Source organism: Carassius gibelio, chromosome B10 (assembly GCF_023724105.1).
Source record: "Carassius gibelio isolate Cgi1373 ecotype wild population from Czech Republic chromosome B10, carGib1.2-hapl.c, whole genome shotgun sequence".
In the NCBI taxonomy this organism is placed as follows: Eukaryota; Metazoa; Chordata; class Actinopteri; order Cypriniformes; family Cyprinidae; genus Carassius; species Carassius gibelio.
The window spans coordinates 12,830,950-12,836,949 of record NC_068405.1 but is presented as its reverse complement, the minus strand read 5'-3'; the positions used below and the strand labels follow the sequence as shown (position 1 = coordinate 12,836,949).

The following is a 6,000-nucleotide window of genomic DNA, read 5'->3' as shown; positions in this document are numbered from 1 at the left end:
CTAGGTTCAGGGTAGGGTTTTAATGTAGATGGTATGATATTTTTAAATGCAATTGAATATTAACCTTTAACAGCACTCATCGCACAGATGGCACTCCTGCGACACGTACTGTACAACTGCCAACACTATAAAACATTACTAAGTTCATCTGTTTCAGATAAAACAGCATGCGCTTTTCCAAGCCACTTACAGGGCAATATACCTGAAGCAACGTAATATCACCACAAGCACATTTTTCCAAGCACATATTCTGCATGACCATTTTCTACATCTCAACCCAATACCTAAATTTAACAAATACCCTGTACCTTACTAACTATTAATAGATAGAAAATTAGTAGTTTACTGAGGCAAAACCTCTAGTTAAAGGGTTAGTTCACCCAAAAATGAAAATTCTGTCTTTAATTAATCACCCTCATGTCATTCCAAACCTGTAAGACCTTCATTCATCTTTGGAACACAAATTAAGATATTTTTTATGCATTCCGAGAGCTCTCTGACCCTTCCATAGACATAGCAAGGAGATTGTTAAAATAATCCATACCATAATTTCACAAAGCAACGAGAATACTTTTGTGTGCGTAATGAAAACAAAAATAATTACTTTATTTAAAAATTCATCTCTTCCATGTCACCCTATAATGCCATATGGACATATCACATATGGAAACAATGTATGCAATGTATGTACGCAGATATGTTTACTTTCAGATCAAAGTGGAAACAACGTAAACTGCATATCATGATGCTGCTGACACAGAACAGCATACGTTGTTTACACATGTGAAACTCCCCAAAAATTGTGCTGTAGGGTTGGAGGGACTTGGAGGAGACGAACTGTTGAATAAAGTCATTATTTTTGTTTTCTTTCGCACTAAATGTATTCTCATAGCATCTAAAAATTACAGTTGAACCACTGATGTCACATGGATTATTTTAACGATCTCCTTGCTATGTTTCTAAGCTTTGATCGTGTTAGGATCCTTTCTGTCTATTGGAGGTTCAGAGCGCCCTCGGAACGCATCAAAAAATCTTTATTTGTGTTACGAAAATAAATTAAGGTTTTACAGGTATGGAACAACATGGGGGTAAGTAATTGATTAAAAAAATATCTTCTGGTCATTTAAACAGGCTGCACACATCAACAAGTCATAAGATTTGAGGTAGAATGAGTCACATGGCAAGGCTTAAAATGTACTTTTTGAACAAAAATTGACTTAACAACATGCCAGAATTACAGCAATTATAAGATTCTGACTCATAAAAACATTCAGGTCTTTGTAGAACTCGTAATTACACCTTGTAAAGTTGAATTTTCCTGGAGCTTATACCTGACCCCTGCCACATCATGCTGAAACACTCAAAATGCTTCATCAGGTAATTTTAGTTAAGCAGTTATTTCGTAGTATTTTTTGTTTAATAATTCCTATAATTGACTACTGTTAATAATGGAATAATGAAAGACACACACGCGCACACACACACAACACATAACAGGCTGATCTGCTAAGCTGCAGTTTTTGTTATGCAACAGAAATCAAGTCAGAGAAATGAAAAGTGAATTCAGGGTAAAGTGACTGTTTTCCAACTGGCTAATTCCTGTCCATTCAATCGCCAAACTCCTAGATGAGACTGGATAAATCCTCATTTTTCTTCTGCCAGTGGCTTGAAAGAAATAATGTGAGAGTAGAGATGTGACCTCCTCATCAAACAAGGGCATTTCCTAATAAAGCCAAGTGTAGAACTAGACACACAAGAAAAAATGAAAGCCAGAACAGCAGAGCCGGTCTCCACTAGGGGTCAGCCAAACCACTGGCCATGCAAATTGGCTACTTTAATGGTAATAATGAAAGTGGAAAGAAGGCGGAGGAGAGCTGGCCTGGTTTCATTGTGCTGGCAGAGCAGCAGTGACAAGCTGCTATTTAGAGAGTTGAAAAGAAGCCTACAGCACTGAACTGAGGCGTGACAACTCTGGAAGTACCAGCAGTCCTCAAATGGGTCAGGATGGACTGAATATTAACTAGGCCCCGCACACTAGTTCTCGCAGCAGCATTATGCTGAAAATTGAACATGCAGCTCTGGCCCTGCCTACGCTTTCCGTAACACACACACACACAAACATTCTGAAATGGCAGGAAGAACACTGATTGCATTAAGATTATAAGAGTTTGCTGTAAGACAGAGAGCTTGCCGCTTTAACAAAGTGAGTTTGTTGATGCACAATGTTACACTAAAGAACATTATAAAGCATTATATACAATATACAAGAACCTGGGTATGTTACATTTATTTTATTCCTGAAATTTCAGCTACTATCTATCTATCTATCATATTTTCATTGTGTCATCAATCCTTCTGTCCATCCATCCCAATATCGTCTTACTCAAATCCATTCTCCTATTGTTCTGTCTATCTATATGTTGTTCTATCGTTCCATCGTTCTATTGTTCTGTTGTATGCATCCCAATACCAACATCTATCTATCTATCTTTCTATCTATCTATCTATCCTCATTTTGCACTGAGAATACAGAAAAGTAATTTTTTTCTGACGGCTTTGGTTTGATACTTTTAAAGAGCAATAGCCCTCTCTTGACAGAGTGTGAATTGAATAAAACCTCTCTGAAGATGGATTTTAAAAAGCAGCAAAGCCCATGTCAAACATGAGCAGACACCATCCAATGCTGCCACCTAGTGGTTCACATAAATCTGTAGCTGCTTTGTAGAAATATCAGCCGTGAGTTCAATACTTGAGGCTTATGAACAATGATGGGCCTATTTTTAAGGCATCAAGGTTGTAAAACACCGCATCGGCTGAGAGCACTCCAGTGAATACACGTGTCATGTTTAATTACCTAATGACTTCCAAACAAGCATGTAATGAAAACAAAGCCTCCATTACAATACATGACTCAAACGCCAGCGAGACAGACCTGGGACCTGAGAACCAGTGTCATTTTGGTGCCAGCAGCCCCCGTCTAATTGGTCATGCTTGCAAGAACTAGGGTTAGCATTTTACAGTAACACTGAAATAGCTATTGGCATCCTAGGCATAATAAATCCGATAAAAGGCTTTTACAAGAGGAAATCAGGGGAGGTTGTTGTGACAGTGCTCATTATATGTGTGAACTCTGCAAAACTTTCCCTGTGAAATCTAGAATTTTCTTCCTCTTATTCTTTCCTTTTCTCCTCTCTCTTACACGTTAACTATTAAGGCAGTTCTATTAGCACAGGAAAGTGACTAAAATATATGTGTTTCCTCTCGTTATATATCCAGAACCTTCCGACAATCCCGTCTCTCCGGTGCTCATTGTAGTCTTTACCGCTATTGATTTTTATCATAGATAAGGCGGCTAAATCTCCCCAAGAGCTCTAAAGCCTTCTTCCCTTCACCCAGAAGCATTAGCTTCCTCTGCATGGAACAGAAAATGATCTTTTCTTTCTGGTTTCGGAGGACCTCTGCTCCTTCCTCTCTCAGGAGATAAGCCTCAGTCATGCCGTATAGGGCAACAGATACAGACAACAATACAGAATGAAGATGACTGATAGGAGTGAGTGCAGGCTTTGCATTTGAGAAATACATGTGAAAACCTGTGTTATTATTATGCAAATGGACATATACATGATGTGCTAGTGTTTTTCTGAATGTTTTCGAAATTATACTGTTATTACACTGTAATAACAGTGTAATAACATTGTAATACATGTGTATTATGCATGTTTCTGCTAATAAAACCATCTCTGTAGTCATGAAGTATTTTGACAACATAATGTGTGGTCACACTGGTTGTGTAAAGGAATCCCACAGCCATATGGGATTGAAGATCAAAGGCTTTTCCTGTCTGACTACTTACATATGCTTCAATAACATGCACGGGTTTAAAATTTAAACATGGCTAGAGGAGACACATGGTTTTGTTCATATTTGTTTCAGGTAGTGTTCTGCATCATGCAATACATGTGGCTCTTCACCGGGAACGTCTATTAAATATTAATAGCCGAGCAACAGATGGATTCAGATGTGCTTTGATCACCAACCTTTTTTGCCTCTGAAATTATTCTTCAATGCATGTCTTCCCCGCGTAATGCAAACTGCAGCTTAGCTTGCAGCTTCAATAGATAAGCTACCGTGGCTCTGAGGAACAGACACAAATGCATAGATGTGACACTGTCAATCTGATCGACAGAAGCAGATTACTTAAAATGACATATGATGAACCACAAATTGTGTCATGTTGCCTAATCCATGACAACTAAAGATGGAAGCAAACAGATATTTCTGTTGCATACAGCATTGTGTGTCATTATACAAAATAGGATCATCAAGCTGAAATCTAAAATGCAAAACTCGGTCTGTTATTTCTATACAGGTCATCCATATGGTCCCACGTTTATCAAAGCAAAATACGTTATTTTCCACATCAGTAGAAACTATGAACAGTTCGATTTATAATGAGTTTGCAAAATAATGGCAAAATGTTGATCTCTGGTGAACTATTCCTTTAAGGCCATGAATGCATAGGCTTGTTCAGCCTTCATTGTCCTGTCAAGCCATCTTTAATCTAGCCTGGGAACTTGTTTTCTGGAATTCCTACTGTTTGTTCATTTGTGCATCTTCAGAGTCACAAACTAAAAGGCAACGGTAGTTTGCAGCACTGCAAAAATGGCATGTTCAAAAAAACGAACAGAACATTTCTTTCCGAGTCAGCTGTTTGCCGAGGACGTCATTTTGCTATTATTTGTGTCCATGGAGACAGAGCTTAGAAGAAGGTCTCTCGGCACAGAGGACATGTGGATTTGTTGCTAGATGTGAACCATTTATACTGTGGAATGAAAAGAAATGGAAACAAGCTGGTCAGTGAGGAACGAGAAGCGTTTGAAATCATTCAAGGTTGCACATTTTGCTGATTCTGAAATATCTGCAGAAATGGAGTAATAAATGGTGACTGATCGAGAACTTTGCTGCGGATGGGAAATGATACAATTTTCTATTTCATTTTTCAAAAGTGCACTGGTGACCTTTTATAGGGTTTTAAACTTATGATTTGAAAGGGATGCAGTCATGCTATCAATAAAAAAACATTAAAACTTAACATCAAAAAGGTCGAAATATCACTTTCTGAATACCATTTGAATATCCTGTTTCACACAAATACTTGAGAAGTAAAATGGGTGCAATGTTAACTTTAAATTGCAGATATTATAGATAGTGATGTTCATTTTTTTAAATAACATAAAAGCTCAAAACTACAGTTACTACTCTCGAAAAGCCTTCATTTAAAAATAACTCTGATGGAAGAGCGAAAGATTGTGTATGTGGCACTCACCAGACAGGCAGAGTGGAACTTCTTTTTGCAGGTACAGCAGGCTTTCTTTGGCAGCGAGTAATTGGATCCGTGAATGACAGAGAAGCAGATCATACAGTCCTCCACCCCCTCAAAACGCTTGTCAACATTGTTCTTCCACAGCGACAGACCTTCCAGAATACTGCCATTCTGCCAAACACGAAAAAATCATCCAAACTAGTCTGGCCATTTTTAGTTATTCATATTAAAAAGAAAATCACTTTTCACTTTTGCATTTATCTTAAAAGTCTCAGACAGAACATTTCTACTTCCTGTACCTGGTGTGTGAGGTACGTGCTGAGCTGAAGCATCCAATTGCGCCACTGCAGAACAGCCACGCCCACTCTCCACCGTGAGTTTGAGTGTGGGCGTGGCTGTTCAATTTATCCACCGTGCTGAAGACACGTTTCTCTTGGCTGTTCCACCACAGACGCACCATTGCAGGCAAGTACTTCAACGCACCATAGTACACCAAGCAGGCCAGATAGGGAACCTCAAACTGCAGATCATCACTTTCTAGAAAACACACACACACATAATGAAATGATCTCAGATAAGAGAGAAATACATAAATGTAACAAATCATTGGTTAACAGCTGATGGACCAAAGATCTGTTCTGATCTGGTCATGGGTAGCAGCAAAACTATTACAAACT

General features: G+C 38.5%; 1 pseudogene; it reads right to left on the bottom strand.

Annotated features, from left to right (window-relative positions):
• Positions 1–1,017: 1,017 nt before the first annotated feature.
• LOC127966103 (E3 ubiquitin-protein ligase listerin-like) overlaps positions 1,018–6,000 on the bottom strand; it is a 19,988-nt pseudogene continuing 15,005 nt past the window's right edge.